This window comes from Haliotis asinina, chromosome 6 (genome assembly GCF_037392515.1).
Source record: "Haliotis asinina isolate JCU_RB_2024 chromosome 6, JCU_Hal_asi_v2, whole genome shotgun sequence".
Taxonomy (NCBI): Eukaryota; Metazoa; Mollusca; class Gastropoda; order Lepetellida; family Haliotidae; genus Haliotis; species Haliotis asinina.
The window spans coordinates 59654806-59674136 of NC_090285.1; the positions used below are offsets into that span (position 1 = coordinate 59654806).

The following is a 19331-nucleotide window of genomic DNA, read 5'->3' on the forward strand; positions in this document are numbered from 1 at the left end:
CGCAACCCATTTAAGCTACAGTTTGCCTGTGGGCGGACGGACGTAACTCTTTACTATATCTCCCGCAAAAGAGAGTGGTCTAGTTTAGGTTTACGCCGCACTTAGCACTATCCCAGTTATATGGCGGCGGTCTGTAAATAATCAAGTCTAGACCAGACAACCCAGTGATCAACAGTATGAACATCGATTTGCACAGCTGAGAACAGTAGACACGTGTCAACCAAGTCAGCGAGCCTAACCACCCAAATCCGTTAGTCACCTCTTATCATAGTCGCCTTTTATGGCAAGCATGAGTTGCTGAAGGCCTATTCTACCCCGAACATTCAAGGGTCCCCGCAGCATCGAAGTTGCGGGGAATAATAGTGACGATAAGGACACGGAATATGATCGACTTCAGGTATACAAATGTCTGTATTTCATATATATCATCATGTCATCTACTATAAATAAAATATTAATACAATCAAGATTGTGTTATATTAATGTCATGGCCAAGTCCATGTCTAAATGAGGGGTGGCCTGATTTTTCTCATTCAGCGTACACTTTTATTATGTCTGTAGGAGGAATGAGAATAAACTCGCTTAACTTTGATTAGGCAGTTAATGACTATGATAGTGGGGAAAATGACAGTGGTCTATTGACAGCATTTCCTTCTGTTGACAGCAAAGTCATTATTTAGAGAGCTAGTCAGTTTACATAACTCAGGGAATATATAAATGTCCTTGATAAACCCTGTTTCAAAATGCCTACAATACCATGTTAAAGGTCACATGCAACCAAACAATCAAACATGATTAAAATACAATTATCAATTATTCATGACATATAATATACATTGTTGCTTGTAGAGAAATAAATAAACAAAATTATATGCGTACAATGGCGATTCAAAAGTGAAATATTTGTACTTGGGCTCACTTCCCTCGAAACGAAGCCTTCGGGAGACCGAACCCAGTCATAGCGGGTGGATCTGCACTCAAGTGTAACAACGGCTTCCGATTGGCTGGTTCATTTGCTGATACGCTGAGGGCTCATTGTGCGTGCAGACAGATAATCTGTTTGATGGGCATATTAGAAGTATGTCAAGTCACAAGAAAGTAAGATTCTTTATGGATAACAACTTCTTTTATTGTACTTGATGCGTCGTTTCACTATGGATTCATATATCGTTGTCAAACAAAATCATATGCACTAAAAGAAGTTGTTATCCATAAAGAATGTACATGTATATAGAGATGTTGGGTTTTGTAGATACATGTTCTCTGAATTTGTGTTCGATCCAGTCAAAAATCATCTCAGCAGAGATGGTGAACTACTGGAAACTGTCATTCGTCCAAGTACAAAGCAGGACTTGAAACTGACAAGAGTTTGCACCAGTTTCCGTCAGATCCAGTCGTCCGAGAAAAATGAATGTAGCTTGTTTGCAACTCACAGACATAAAAACATGTCATGTGTACAAGTATCACACCTGTCTAATTACAAAATGTGGCAGAGACAGGACTCAGGTGCACGAGTCTTAAATCAATTTATTTTGTTTATGGCGTGTCAAGTTCAAATTGCATGTGGTCAATGATTGAAGCTGTGTATTGCGTACTGTCGTTAGGAGACAGGCAGGCAGACATACAGGTATCAATAAACCAGACATTGAGATTTCTCTGTGACAGAGGCTGCTTACCACAATCAACAAAAGAACCTTGGACGTTCAATTCGATGGGAGGACCTGGGATGCTATCTACCGACAACAACAACTGGCGCCAAAGGAAATTACAAGAGGCCACCGAGATCCGGAGACAGAAACCAGCAATCAACCGTGACCAAGGAGTGTACCTACCAAGTGCCTGGGACTTATTGATAAATTAATCTCATCTATCTGTGTACATTCTATCTATGTAATTCATTAGTGTTTACACTACAGTGTGCCAACGTATAGCCAATCTACCCGTGTACATCCTTATCAACTTGTGTTTGTACATCATCAACCCTCATGTAATCATGTACATCAACCCTAATGTAAATCATGTACACCATCCTTAATCCCCAATCATGTGTTATGTAAACATCATCCAATCATGCGTAATGTATCGCCATTGGCTTCCATCCTTATCCCCAATCATGTACATCTGTGTTATGTAAACATTATCCAATCATGCGTAACGTATCACCATTGGCTTCCATCGTTATCCCCAATCATGTACATCTGTGTTATGTAAACATCATCCAATCATGCGTAATGTATCACCATTGGCTTCCACCCTTATCCCCAATCATGTACATCTGTGTTATGTAAACATTATCCAATCATGCGTAACGTATCACCATTGGCTTCCATCCTTATCCCCAATCATGTACATCTGTGTTATGTAAACATCATCCAATCATGCGTAATGTATCGCCATTGGCTTCCATCCTTATCCCCAATCATGTACATATGTGTTATGTAAACATCATTCCATCATTGTTATCGTAACTGTCGGCTTCCTATCAGTGCTTGTTTATACTGACTTCCAGCTTTCGTTAATTCATTCCACTTGTTACTTTATTGTTTTACCTGTACATATAAATATAGCTCTGTACCCCATTCTCATTCACTTGATGAAGGAGTAAGCATTAACTCCGAAACGTTGTGTTCTCATATAAAGAAGTTGATATCCATAAAATCTTCATTCTTATGTATTTCACCCCTAAATGCCCTTCAAAGACACAATCAACAAGTTTTTTTATGTAACAAGTTACTTGTTTGTGTACACAACCAAGATTAGACTACTGCTCACGACCTCATAACCCGGGCATACATACTGTTTCAAGCTCCGCGAACCTATTCACTGCGCATGCGTCATGGGCGCAGCGCAGCACAGCTGTTGAAACCACTTAGCACCCTCACCCCACCCCCACCCCCAGCGCTGGGGGAAATTTAGTGAATCGTTTGAACTCCGATTTCGCGGGCTTCGTTTTCATCGCGTTTTTTTCAACTTTATAGCTTAAATTGGTATTTTTGGTGACTTGTTTCGGTAAGTGCATACCGAAAGGTATCAGAATCTGCAAAGTTGTATTTTACGTTGCATGTAACCTTTAACATATATCTCAGAGACCACACACGTCATGACTATATAACTCGTTGGTCATTTTCGTATTCTCTCTAACATGATTTCTTTGTTTCTCTGGACGATCGATACTGCCACGGAAGCATTAGTTATTAATATAACAAGATTGCCATGTTCTTAAGCATTGAACACTTCAGTAATATATTTGGGCAGCCAAAGGTGGATTCAATTCCCATTGGAAATCAATTGATGTTGTTTAGACCAAGCAGCATAATTTTTATAAGCATTCTTCAACAACGTAACCCAATTACAAACAAAGGGTCGTCTATTGAAGCAAACCAGAGGCATTGATTGTCTTCCTATTGAGTGCTGGTAAGGTTGATAAGAATCATAAGGTCATGCTACAGAAATACTTCTGATATTTGTGTAAGCAAACTGGCTGCTTTGTTCTAACTCCCTGTCAATACCCTCTGGTGATAGAGGCTATATACAAATTTAATGTGATCTTAGATAAGCACGGCTGATATATGGTCAGTGTCTTTTGAATGGCACAACGAAGAAATGTTATAATTTCTTTTTCATTTTTTTTTTTACCAAACAAGGGGAACACTGTTGTTGCTATAGCATTTATTCACATCTGCAAAACGGTTTCCCCGAAATTCGATCATAACTCCACAATTGTTGAGTGACTCAGCTTTGTGCTTTCTATATGTGGGAAGGTCTGGGGACTCAATGTATTTGGTCCATAGACACGTAACGTATAAAATAGGTGTGTCATGTGAGACCTGGGTCGTCTTTCTTCCTAAACAGAACTGATAGGCTGTGATATAACTGCAAGACTGACGCTTAACTTAGAAACATGGATGCAAAAACTTGCAGAACACTGACTAGGTGATAGAGCGTAACACACAACTTCTTGGTTTAAAAATACATAGGATCAAAAGCATAGATATCAAGCTGAAATGAAATCTAATTTCATGAGTCATCGGACCGTGCACTGGGTGTAATGATGGATATATCATTAGCCGCCTTACATGACACATGTGAACAAGCTATTCCGCCCTGACAAGTCAGTTAATCAGAACAGGTGTCTGGTTCTGTATTCTAGAAGTTGGCGGGTTAAAAATGAAACATACAACTTTATGAACTTCTTGTTTATTGCGCTAAGCGACGATGTAGATTCATACGTCGTTATCAGGCTATCACCTTCACAATGACAATAATAATGACAATAATAACAATGTAACAATGTAACAATGACAATATAACAATGTAAGTACCATCGAAGCGCAATAAGAAGTTGTCATAAAGTTGTGTGTGTCTATGTTTTTAGATACTGGACAAGTTCAGGTATTTTTTGCATTTGATTGAATGTAGGAAAGAAAGTGACAAGAAAAACGTCACGGATAAAGTCACGGAAAACAAGTCACTGGTAAAAAGGTCAGAGTACAAAGAATATGCTAGTAAAGTAACATATTATACACTGGTGGGTTGTAAAATGTCTCAGTTATTATAACAGATTTAGTGTTATAGCAGATAACATATTTGATGAAGCAATTGGGGCTTTTCCAACTACGGATTGCCTCGAGCGTTTTGCTGAAGTCGACACCATTTAAATGGATGGCACCTTCAAAACAGGACCAAGGATCTTTTCGTATGTATTTTGCTTGAAAGTAGCATTGAAGGACACTTCACTCAGTGTAGGCTTTACTACCAAACAATATCGGTGCTGCATATGAAGAGCTCGTCACGCGGTAGTAGATAAATGTGAAGAACTTGGACTAGATGTATATGTTGAAACTGTTGTCACAGACTTTGAAGACAGCATATTGCGTTCTGTAGTATCAGTACTTGGCCGAGATGAGTTATTGTAACATTTTTCCTGAAATTTCTTTTCCTAGCCAAAACTATGCCTTTTTATCCGTGACGTTTTTCCTGTGACTTTCTTTCCGATCACCATTCAGTCACACCTCTATGACGTCGTGACTTCTCCATATGGAAAGATTTCACCATAACAAATCTTTCTATGTTAGCCTCTGTAAGCATCAATAAACGTATGAACTCCAGTAAATGTTCTACTGTGTCGTTTATATAACGTCGTTGAGTAATAGAAAAAAATACCACAATGGTTCTCGGTATTTTAGAAGATCATGTTCGCTACTGACGATGAAGTGAAGTATAACATACGTGTAAAAAGCATTTCTTTTGATTACCAGTCGACCAACTGTTTTTTTTATTTGGGGTTTTACATGTGATTCTGGCATTTAGGGCTACGGTTCTGGATTTGAGCGTGTTCAAAACGTTCAGTCGAGTATTTGATCAGCGCGTCGATATGGTAAAAAACATATTAATGTCCTTTTATCGATTTGACATGTGCACCACTGCCTTTCAGTATCGACAGCATTACATTCAGTGTAGCCAAGCACGGTATATGCGTTCATTACATGATTTCCCCTGATCAGGTCGTTCAACATTAAACAACAGTTCGCAACCTCGAAAAAAGAATGGGGCAAAATGAATCAAGCTGACATTGGGTGTGTGTGGGGGTGACTATTGAGTGGGGAAACGATTGCGATCAACTATTGCAGTTACTGTAATTGTTGTTTTTTTCAGTCCTTGACTTTATTAACACGTGAAAATTGGACAAAGTTTTACCAATATTTGATAACGGTATGTGTTGAAAATTGTAAATTTACAGACCAACTGACCACGTTCCTCAATGTTAAACCTGTCAAGGGTCACAGTGATAACGGGTATCATACTTATTTCGTGACCAATATCTCTTAAGTGAACAGAACCAAGGTGCAATGCATGTATCTATCTCCACGACTGTTTTTAGCTCACGCTGGTCAAATCACGTGCGTGCCACGTATACCCTCGTGGCATACTCACGACTGGCCATCGATGCCTTGTTCCTTCTAAATGACATAATCAAAGGTTCACAATAACAGCATTATCGTAAGTTTTATCTGTAAACGCGATTATCTGCAATAGCTGGAATAGGTATATAAAACGGATGACAGTCACAAATCAGGGGGTGGCTGTCTAGTAAAAGCATTCAGTCTCGTGTGTTGCGTGGGTCGGTTGTGCCACTGGTACCTCTGCTGAGCGAGCTGAAACTTCAGCTCGTTCTTGAAGGGCGGCGGAGGACCATGGCATGGCGGCTCACCAACCCACACACATGGCAACACCGGACGCAGGACCCAGACGACTCATCCACAGACGACCTTTTGACTCCACCACAGAACTGGTTGGAACAGACGAGTAACAAGAGAATCCCATAAACCAATGCCCGGGTACGAACACTACAGGTACTCCTCCAGTCACTATATGTGGGGTATTACTTTCTGCACGGTCCGCTTCGCAGTAAAGCACCGGTAGCTGGCGTGTGGGGCGACAGCGTCACCGCGGGCCTCATCATGATTCACAGAAGCAGGAAGTTAGCGACAGAAGCCGTGACAACCCGAACACCATCAAGATGTCACCAACAATCGGGACATCAACTCCATCTGGACCCAACAATGTGAGTGAACCAACTTTCAAGATCAAGTCAACCTCGGCATACCTCACGATCGATCAGCAAGTTTCTTCCGATGTTTGTGACAATATCTGTGAACTTTGGTTCTGACTCTCACCGTGAACTGTGCACGTGAACTTTACAAGGACGTTCTTCTGTATGAGAGGTATGTTAGTAGTTACGTTGTATCTTCTCCGGTCACTGATTTGTCGTGTTCACATTTGTCATAGTTTCATATACCGAGAAAGTATTGCAATCTATGTGATGTTATCAGACATACATTTTTGTCAGATTAAGTAGTTGAAATCGGCTAGGTTCTTACTCTACGGTACGATACTCTACGGTACGATATGGTTACGTTCCACGCCCTACGCATGTACACATTTAGTGCAGATCAACGTTATCTGCGGGATCCGAGTCTTCCCATAAAAACTAGACTCCCGGTTTCAAGGATTTTTTTTCGTACGTTATACGTCTATACCCATCCCGATAGATAATAGCTTCCAAGAAGTTATTCAATACCTTTTAATTTCATGCTTACATTTTCATATCGTACTTTTTGAATATGTGAGCATCAAATTTATATGTACTCATTGTGAACATGATATATTCGTTCTTTATCATTAGCTATTGTAAAGGTATATATATTTTGTGAAGACTCATTGTAGTCCACGAGGTATGTAGTGGAGGCTGCATATCCAGCCGACGTTGTACTACTTCGTTCCGCCATTGTGAGTCTACTCTCAAGTATGATACTAGCGAAAATAAGTATATTCGGGTCCCTGGTTCACAATATGTGATTTGCAGAATTATCGCTGAGCCAATTTCACTTGAATGAGCTTTTCATTATATGTCATTATAGGCTTTTGAAGCTGGTTCGTTTCCTTCTCTTCATGTTCTTACTTCGTTTAGAGCGGATCACAAGATCTGCAAGCCTTGCTGTGTCTTGCGTCACAATATGAAACCCTGAACTTCTAAGATCCTTTTGTCGTGAGAATGCTACATTCAGATGCAAAAGCACTATTGTATACTCTCTCACACAACGAACGTGACTCGGCAAAAGCACTATCGAATACTCTCTCAGACTACGAACGTGACTCGGTAGACACACTGACTGATACCCAAAGTTTGTGACCAGTACTACCCAGCTGAAAGGCTGTATTGCGTTAATGCATGTCACGGGGTAAACGTACGATGTGGTCAAGTGAATCGGTTACTCAAAACCCCATGATGGACAATACAAATGTTGTGATGTTGTTTTGTTGTTATAAATTTCGGGACGAAATTTTAAAAGAACAGGGAGATATTATTAACACTGGAAAGTTGGACAAAGTTTTACCAGTATTTTATGACGGTGTGTGTTATTGAAAATTGGAAATTTACAGACCAACTGACCACGTTCCTCAATGTTAAACCGGTCAAGAGTCAAAGTGATAAAGAGTATCAGACTTAATCCGTGACCAGTATCTTATGCTAACAGAACCAAGGTGCAAGGCATGTATCTGTTTCTACGACTCTTTGTAGTTCACGCTGGTCAAATCACGTGCGTGCCACGTATACCCTCGTGGCATACTGGCCATCGATGCCTTGGTCCTTCTAAATGACAATGCTGGAATATTTATAAAAGGGGCGTAAAACTAAAACTCACTCACTCACATATGACAGAGGGTCTTATGCTCTTAACTTTGTTTCAAGAAGTTTAGCTGTTTAGCTGTATCGGGACTGTATATCCTGTATGCTAGTAAAACATTCTTAAACTATTAAACTATACGAATACCAGTCATCAATGGACAGTACAATATAGTGTTTGCAATACTTTAATACTTTTTGCTCATGGATGATATCCGAACGTTAATAAAGAAAAATAAAGAAAACAGTTATGGGAAAAGCTTCAAGTTTTAAAAAATAGATGATTTCCTGAACGCCACAAGTGCCTGTAAATATCTGAAACTGCCAGCCCAATACAATAATTATCGGCGCTGGGACTCCCGCCCGGCGGTTATATCTGGGAAAATCTATATATATTCGCCCTAGTTATATCAAACGCTGGTACAATAACTAGGAGCAGTCACTGAAGTGAGACTTGCCATATGTCTTGAAACAACGGCCCTTCATTGCCTAACAGTTTAATGATAATTTTCCCATTAATTTTGGGCAAGCCCACAATACTATCTATATGTAAAGCTTTGCAACCCGTCGGGCTTACACGAAAGAAATGACCTTGTTCCCCATTTATAGTGAATGATTCGTGCATGTACAGCGGTTCAAGCTGGAACTGGCGAGACGGTTGTTGCTCGTATATTGAGACAATCGGCGTATCAGGCAAAAATCTCCGTAGACACGATTCCCAGTCGACACTCGTATGCCCAGTGAATATCATTTCATAAATAACCCTGCTTCAACGGTGCATGAACACATTGATGATTGCGGAAGTGCAGCTGTGGCAATCTGTAAGTTCAGCGTGACCCACTGGGCGTTCGTCGTGACCCACCGGACATGAAGCGTGTCAAATACGGGCATTCGGCGGTGTCAGAGCAGAACTCAGTGCCATGTAATGGACATTTAGCTGTGGAAGGACAGTTCAGCGAGGCATATTGGACATTTAGATGTGTCAGGCCTGTGGACAGTGCATGACGGCTACAATGGTGTCAAGACAATACAGTGGCGGACCTATATACAAGTAGCACATACAGGCTTGTGGACAGTGCATGGCGGCTACACTGGTGTCAAGACAATACAGTGGCGGACCTATATACAAGTAGCATATACAGGCCTGTGGACAGTGCATGGTGGCTAAACTGGTGTCAAGACAGTACAGTGGCGGACCTATATACAAGAAGTACTCAAGGTAATATTTATTTGTTCATGGAGGAGGCCACTTTCTTTACTTCTGATGAATAATGTTTTTACGAATGTCATCCTCAATAATCTCCAGAGTAGTAATGTCTAAGTCGCCATTGGTCTACTTAATTAAATACCAACAAAATATTTGTATACTTCATCAAAATTATTGTAGCCTCGTGACTATCACATGACTTGTACACGAGTCATGATGTGTTTGTACTTCAGCTTTACAGACTTTCTCTTCTTTCCATATGTTTGTACTTCAGCTTTACAGACTTTCACTTCTTTCCATATGTTTGTACAGGATAGACTCCGTGACTATCACGGTATTCGATGTACCTCGAGATCTTTTCAAATTTCGACTACTAAGACAAGTTGTGTACATTCGTCACGTTATGATTGTACTGGCTTATATGTCAACAAAGTTATCGTTTCCTTGATTTCTGTGACTCCATGACTATTATGAGTCACTACATTGCTGGAACACGAGCTACTCATTTGTATTGGTCACAACCTGTGACAACATGTGTACGTTCGGCATCTTGTGATTGTACTGACTTATATGTCACCAAATATACCGTTTCCTTGATACGAGCCGGTGACTATTATGAGTCACCATATTGTTGTAACTCGAGCTGTTCAAAGTTAGACCACTGCGACCACATAGGCAGGTTCGACATGATTTGGTTGTATGGAATTATATGGCAACAAAGTTGTATTCTTGATTATATGATCTGTGACTACCACATGACTTGTGCAAGAGACATTGTGTTGTATTTATATTGACTTACATGTCAACAAGGCTGTTGTTTCCTTGATGATACGACTCAGGGACTATTATGAGTCACCGTGTTGTTAACTCGAGTTGTTCATTTGTATTGGTTACAAACATTACAGAGACAGACCAAGCTATTTCCATTCACATAGTCTAGTTTCTATTACGAGCATCCTATTATTTTCATTTCTGTCGCATATAGCGGTAAATGTCTTCGATCCTTATGGTACTTCTATGACTGTGTTTTATTTGACCACGAACATTATACATGTACGTTCAGCACACTACTTCTATAACTGTGCTTTATTTGACCACGAACATTATACATGTACGTTCAGCACACTACTTCTATAACTGTGCTTTATTTGAGCACGAACATTATACATGTACGTTCAGCACACTGCTTCTATAACTGTGTTTTATTTGAGCACGAACATTATACATGTACGTTCAGCACACTACTTCTATAACTGTGTTTTATTTGACCACGAACATTATACATGTACGTTCAGCACACTACTTCTATAACTGTGCTTTATTTGACCACGAACATTATACATGTACGTTCAGAACACTACTTCTATAACTGTGCTTTATTTGACCACGAACATTATACATGTACGTTCAGCACACTACTTCTATAACTGTGTTTTATTTGAGCACGAACATTATACATGTACGTTCAGCACACTACTTCTATAACTGTGTTTTATTTGAGCACGAACATTATACATGTACGTTCAGCACACTACTTCTATAACTGTGCTTTATTTGACCACGAACATTATACATGTACGTTCAGCACACTACTTCTATAACTGTGCTTTATTTGAGCACGAACATTATACATGTACGTTCAGCACACTACTTCTATGACTGTGCTTTATTTGACCACGAACATTATACATGTACGTTCAGCACACTACTTCTATAACTGTGTTTTATTTGAGCACGAACATTATACATGTACGTTCAGCACACTACTTCTATAACTGTGTTTTATTTGAGCACGAACATTATACATGTACGTTCAGCACACTACTTCTATAACTGTGCTTTATTTGACCACGAACATTATACATGTACGTTCAGCACACTACTTCTATAACTGTGCTTTATTTGAGCACGAACATTATACATGTACGTTCAGCACACTACTTCTATGACTGTGCTTTATTTGAGCACGAACATTATACATGTACGTTCAGCACACTACTTCTATGACTGTGTTTTATTTGAGCACGAACATTATACATGTACGTTCAGCACACTACTTCTATAACTGTGTTTTATTTGAGCACGAACATTATACATGTACGTTCAGCACACTACTTCTATAACTGTGTTTTATTTGAGCACGAACATTATACATGTACGTTCAGCACACTACTTCTATAACTGTGCTTTATTTGAGCACGAACATTATACATGTACGTTCAGCACACTACTTCTATGACTGTGCTTTATTTGAGCACGAACATTATACATGTACGTTCAGCACACTACTTCTATGACTGTGCTTTATTTGAGCACGAACATTATACATGTACGTTCAGCACACTACTTCTATGACTGTGCTTTATTTGACCACGAACATTATACATGTACGTTCAGCACACTACTTCTATAACTGTGTTTTATTTGAGCACGAACATTATACATGTACGTTCAGCACACTACTTCTATAACTGTGTTTTATTTGAGCACGAACATTATACATGTACGTTCAGCACACTACTTCTATAACTGTGCTTTATTTGACCACGAACATTATACATGTACGTTCAGCACACTACTTCTATAACTGTGCTTTATTTGAGCACGAACATTATACATGTACGTTCAGCACACTACTTCTATGACTGTGCTTTATTTGAGCACGAACATTATACATGTACGTTCAGCACACTACTTCTATGACTGTGTTTTATTTGAGCACGAACATTATACATGTACGTTCAGCACACTACTTCTATAACTGTGTTTTATTTGAGCACGAACATTATACATGTACGTTCAGCACACTACTTCTATAACTGTGCTTTATTTGACCACGAACATTATACATGTACGTTCAGCACACTACTTCTATAACTGTGCTTTATTTGAGCACGAACATTATACATGTACGTTCAGCACACTACTTCTATAACTGTGCTTTATTTGAGCACGAACATTATACATGTACGTTCAGCACACTACTTCTATGACTGTGCTTTATTTGAGCACGAACATTATACATGTACGTTCAGCACACTACTTCTATGACTGTGTTTTATTTGAGCACGAACATTATACATGTACGTTCAGCACACTACTTCTATAACTGTGTTTTATTTGAGCACGAACATTATACATGTACGTTCAGCACACTACTTCTATAACTGTGTTTTATTTGAGCACGAACATTATACATGTACGTTCAGCACACTACTTCTATAACTGTGCTTTATTTGAGCACGAACATTATACATGTACGTTCAGCACACTACTTCTATGACTGTGCTTTATTTGAGCACGAACATTATACATGTACGTTCAGCACACTACTTCTATGACTGTGCTTTATTTGAGCACGAACATTATACATGTACGTTCAGCACACTACTTCTATGACTGTGCTTTATTTGACCACGAACATTATACATGTACGTTCAGCACACTACTTCTATAACTGTGTTTTATTTGAGCACGAACATTATACATGTACGTTCAGCACACTACTTCTATAACTGTGCTTTATTTGACCACGAACATTATACATGTACGTTCAGCACACTACGACTGTGAATTATCAAACTTATTGTCTGCTTGACTAAATGACCCCGTGATCATCACGCGACGTGTGTTACTAGGATGTTGTTTTAGCACTACAGAATTTTCTTTTCTTTTTCCATATGGAGGTCTTAAAAACGATAGCACGTCACGTGTAAGTAGATAAGGCGATTTCCAAACATAATTAGGAGAATATTATTTCCTTGACTTTTGTGTTGTGTAAAGTTAAAAGTCTCAATTCTTAAGACACGTTTACAACGGTTCAGTTTTTCACTACGAAATCACTTTAATATGGTATCCGATTATATATTTCTTAACATAGTATCTGTTAAGTGAATAAAACTGGTTTGACTTGTGAACTATATAGAACTATAACTCCCCAGTCGTACATGACCATGTTTGGTAACCAGTAATGGTATTCGATTTTGAGTCGACAAAGTAATTGATTACTTGATTATATATGGAAGTGGAAACCTTCGTTTTACATCCATGTTCATTATAGTACGTTTTAAGAACATAAACACTATTTCTGCTGTAATGAATCCTATTAAAGGCAATAACTGCAATAATCACAACTACAATGAACCGGGATAGGATAAGAATGGTATCAGCCAACTGCAGAAGGTCAGCAGAACGAAACAAAAGACAAGGGGTTATGAGAATATGGAATAGAAAAAATATTCAATTATCTGCCTCCTAGATAGACACATTTCAGGAAAAAGACACAAATATTATGAAACATGAGTGGTTGTTAAACTGCATTATTGCCCCATTTAAAACTAATTCAAGGGATGTAGCAATATTTGTTAATAACAACACTGAAAATCCAAATACATAATTGATGAAAATGGCAATTTCATAATAATTGATGTAACAATGGATGGACTACATATTACCATAACTAACCTTATGACCCAAATATGGATGAACCTAACTCTTATACTAAATTATTCAGTAACATTGTGGAATTAGGAAATGAGTCAATTATTATCTGTGGGGACTGGAATCTGGTACCTAACCCCGCAATAGATCTTGAAAACTACAAGAACATATACAACCCCAATGCAAGAAACATTGTTCTGGAAAAGACTGATGAATTCGATCTCTTAAGTATTTGGAGAGAACATAATAGTGGATGTGAAAAGTATACATGGTGGAAAAGAAACCATAACCAGTACGCAACACTTGATTTTTTCATAGTTTCTCAAGACCTGTTTAATATATCTCATGAAACTGATATTGTCCCTGGCTACAAACCAGACCCTTCGCCAATTATATTGTCACTTTTAAATAAACTAAGTAATGAAAGAGGCCGTGGCTATTGAAAATTTAATACCTCACTCTTGCACAACGAAGGATACATTAAATTGTCAAAAATACATTACATGATACTGTGCTCGAATATGCAACAAATGTAGATAATTAAGATGAATTGATCAACCTTATTAAAAATGGTATGCAGGAAATGACAATATCTGACTCACTATTTCTCGAAACTTTCTTATTGAATTTGAGAGGAAAAACAAGTTCCTTTTTTTACATATATCAAGATGATTGAAAAAAAAACACAAGGGAAAAGATCTTGAAGAAACAATACAAATTCTGGAAGAAAATATAAGAAGCCACGTTATTAATCTAAGTGAAAAGTATTTAGCAAAACTAGCTACTAAGGAAAAACGTTTGGAACATATGAACGAGGAAGATGTAAGAAGAATTCAAGGTTAAAAAAGGCTGGCTTATTATTACTTATAGACTTTTAAAAAGCCTTTGACACTATCTCAAAACCGTTTATAATACAGGTAATGAAAGTGTTGGGATTTGGACCCAATATTATCAAATGGACTAATGTCCTGACTAGTAATAATACATCAGTGATGATACAAAATGGGCACCTCTCTTCCATCAGCAACGGGATGTAGGCGGGGTGATCTGGTCTCACTTTATTTGTTTATCTTTGCAGTTGAAATCCGAGGCATTATGATAAGTCGAATCTCTTTATGAGGGTATAACACTTGATGGCATAGAACAGAAACTTGGACAATATGCTGACGACACACATCTGTATCTAGATGTTTCCGAAACAAGCCTCAAGGTTGCAACTGAAACACTGAATGCATTTTATCATATGTCAGAACTTAAAATAAACATAAATAAGTCATCTGGATAGCCTCAATGACGGGTAGTAATATAACTTTAGTCAATGACTTTATCTTGAGTGGCACAGTGATGATTTTGAAATCTTAGAAATAACACGGAATGCTTCTCTTAAAGACCTATGGTTAATTAATACAAGAAAATGTCAAAACATATCGACGGATTACTCGCCAGTTGGAGAAAAAGAAAGTTTACTTTAATCGGAAGAATTACCGTTATCAAATCCCTTGCAATTCATTCTCTGGTACTTAGTTTCCCCGCACTCCAAAACCCACCAAAACATTCATCGAAGAACACAAGAAAAGAATCTACAAATTTACATGGAATAAAAAAATGATAAGATTAAAAGGTCCAATATCACTAGAACCTACGAGGATGGAGGCCTCACAATGGTTGACATTGAGTGTTTCATCAGTGCTTTGAAATTGTCATCATTGAAATGCTACTTAGAGAGCTTTGCTATAAATCTTTGACGCTCACTTGGCGCTAATGCTGTCGATTGCCTATCTGGCAACGACGACCGTTACTGGCGAGATGTTTTATCTGCATGGAGAATATTTTATAAAAAGTACACCTTTAACAGTGATGACTTAAACCAAATCTTGGTTCATTTTTCTGGTTAAATCATTTCTCTGAATCCTCATACATGATAAAAGATTAGTCTGATTACGGTATCCATTAGGTCACAGATATTTGTAATGAAAATGATCTCCTTGGCTCCCAGAAGACATATCGCATGTATTCTTTTACTGTGATTTAGTTAAAAACTTTTGGCAAAATATAGAACAATTTCTAAATACCCACCTCCAGTGTAATGTTTCTTTTACAAAATTCACCATCATGTTTGAAATATATTCAGACAATAAAATACTACATTATATTATACATCTAGCCAAAAGATTCATTTATGTCTCAAATATTAAAAAAACATGCGCCCCCTTTCAAGAGATGTCATAGCCCTCTAAACGACACATGTTCAACCGAGGAGAATATAGCCAGGAAAAACCAAACTTTAGATCCCTTTATAAGGAAGTGGAAACATTTATCTGCTGTTTTATGTGAGCAATAAAGCGCTCTTATAATATAATATCAATTGATATTTCCAATCTTTTCCAAGTGTATTCGCTTTAAGTAACCTTCTTTCTTTAATCGTATATATCCTCTACAGAAACTGTCACGATATTCTGTGTATCAATATGAATATACATCTATATACTTCACCTCATAGATGTCACAGGCGCGAGAAATGAAGAGTGTACGTTTTAATGCAGAAAACCTTCTTATAAGAAAACATAAAGAGAAGGGTCATGAATTAATTAATGTATAGTGTGCTACCCTGAACAGACGGACAGACAGACAGACTTTACTGAGAAAGTGAAATCCCAAATATGACATATGCTGCAGACAGACAGACAGAGACAGTACCCGTCAGCCCAGTTTGAATTGAGCGCGTTTGACAACTCCCGTGACGCCATCGTTTCAAATCGCCCGTGCTCGGCAGAGCATGTGACTTGAACCTGTTGTTAACCATTTGGAAAGAATTATTCAGTCTAGCATCGGCAAACGCGCTGAGTCATGCGTGTCGTCACTGAGCACTAAGTTCACTTTGCGAAACTATGCGTTTTCAGTGCGATCACGCTCTCTAAAATGCGATGCTATGTACAATTGTAGCTGCGATTAGTTATTTTCAGATCTTCACTGGACTTTTCTATCATTACATTGTATGGGTTGACCACATTATGAAATGATGATTTGGAAGGGTATCTTCCCAAAGTGGAAATTTGTAAACTATGTGCGTGCACGCTGCTATTAAGGACCCGTGAAGGTCCGGGGTAGAACAGGCCTTCAGCAGCTCATGGTTGCTATATAAGGCAACTATGCTTGTCGTAAGAGGCGACTAAGGGGATCGAGTGGTCAAGCTCGCTGATGTGATTGACACGTCATCGGTTCCCAATTGCGCAGATCGATGCTTATGCTGTTGATCAATGGATTGTCTGGTCCAGACTTGATTATTTACAGACCGCCGCCATATAGCTGGACTATTGCTGACTGCGGCGTAAAATTCAACTCACTCACTGTGCGATTAAGGATGAAGATCGTAAGCATGAAACACGTTGTTTGCCACTAAGGTGTTTTATAGATTGCTTCCAACTCTTTCCCAACAAACCTACCTCCATGGTGTTTCACTAATCAGTTTTCAAAATGATGTAGTTATGTTTCAAACCAACTATTTTCAAGAATATCACGCTCTGAAGCGTATACATATTTCAGTTGATACGGTTGAAGTCAAACCGTATTTATTTGTCATAACGTTACATGTAACTGGAAAAGCTAGCATGAAATATCATATAAACATCGGGTTTAGCAATGCAAGTCGGAACAGCCTGAATAATTCTTTCCAAATGGTTAACAATAGGTTCAAGTCGGATGCTCTGCCGAGCACGGGCGATTTGAAAGGACGGAGTCACCGGAGTTGTCAAACGCGCTCAGTTCAAACTGGGCTGACGGGCACTGTCTGTCTATTCAGGGTAGCATACTATACATTCATTAATTCATGACCCTTCACTTTGTGTTTTCTTATGAAAGGTTTTCTGCATTAAAACACCCACCCTTAATTTCTGGCGTCCTGTCTATACGCTACCTGACAGCAGCGATACTCTTTATATAGTCTCCCTGCTGATCGCGTTACTTGGATCAGCCAGTCGACATCGGTTCCTCCTGGATCAACCGGATCAACCAAAACCACCTTCTGGTGACTTTGTCCCAATAAATATCCACTACTGGCAAACAAGGATAACTACGAGAAGTAGACGGTGCACGGCCATGTGCAAATCCATTGGGCTAGTGCATGGGTAGTGCATGAAATATAATTGATTGTGCATGTAGACGTTTGCTGAGACAGGCCTAGTCTCTCTCACAGTCCCTACTGCAATGCTTTTTAGCCTTAAATATAAGTTTAGAGTTCCTAAGGTTCAATGCAGGTGTCATTGGACTCCTTTTCAATTTATATTGGTTAATAATCATAAATATATACTCAGAGACTAAGGACTAGTCTAAGACAGGCCACACGCTTCACACATCGCACTCGACTCGGACAACCTGTGGCCCCTTCCCTCAGAATAGCAAGCGCTAGCGGGATTGGCAAAAAAAACCAAAATTGCCTATGTTAATGTCCCTCCGCACATAATGCGGAACATACACATTTAGACGTCACACGTAATTAAGGAAAACGTCTTCCAAGAAAGTGAGGTTTCTTGGACGCTTTGATAATAACGGTACACTCTTAATAATGTTGTTAAGTATATATCGTTGTTTGATTTTATATTTTAGTGAATCGATTTGTTTCTTGAAGATATTTGTGACTGGTGATGATGGTTATTACATTCAATATCATTAAATCGTCAATTATTGTACAGAGTAGTCTTGACATCATATCCTATGACGTAGAAGTATTTGTTTTGTCTCAAGTGGTTGAAACGATGACAAATAATCATGTAATGGATCCTCTGTGGAATTGCCACAAGGACAGGAGGGGTTTCAGGTAAATGCCTGTCAACAAGGTGTGAGTTCAAATCGCTACAACCAAAACTTAGTTTGCATAGTATTGTATGACAATGGCGTGATCTGAAGTTAGCATACTTTTTAAAACTTGGACTCAGGGCACTGTAATTGTTTATCATACGTTTAAACTGGATTGATGTCTGGGGTATCACTATCAGGGAGTTCCAATTTTGGATAACAGAAGGTAGACAGGAAGATGTGGATCCGTATGTTACTAGAATTACGTAATTCATAAGTAATCAGATCTGAAATGTTCGGAGGAAGGGATTAGTATTGCGGAGCCATTGACCTTTTTCATAAAATATACAGTTTGGGGAAGTATCTCTTTTCAGTCAATGAACTGAGTCCAATCCAGTGCTTCACGAACCTTACTCCGCCAAAGATAGTTCGGAGATGTAAAGTTTCCATTAGCTTAGATTGTTAGTTTGTACAGTTATCCCAAATGTGGTCGCAGTAATCAAATACAGGAAGTCTTAATGATTCATACAGGATTAGACTCCGTACACAATTGATAAGAGGACTGACATTTTAACGATATTAACCAATATCCGTCATTATGAAAAGTTATACCCCAGTGTTTATGGCTGTTAACTTCTGATATTTATATATAGGGGGGCTTTGGGACTGGAAAAATGACGAAATTAAATGCATGGCTTTCACCTG

General features: G+C 38.6%; 1 protein-coding gene across 2 annotated transcripts in view; it reads left to right on the forward strand.

Annotated features, from left to right (window-relative positions):
• The first annotated feature begins 6440 nt into the window (after positions 1-6440).
• Positions 6441-19331, forward strand: part of LOC137286322 (uncharacterized) — a 53126-nt gene continuing 40235 nt past the window's right edge. Inside the window, exon 1 of one of the 2 annotated variants that reach the window (XM_067818109.1) lies at positions 6441-6725. The gene's annotated coding sequence lies outside the window, so the exon portion shown is untranslated. Of the gene's footprint in view, positions 6726-8811; positions 9408-19331 lie in introns of those variants that run through there. The other variant, XM_067818108.1, reaches the window with a different exon arrangement.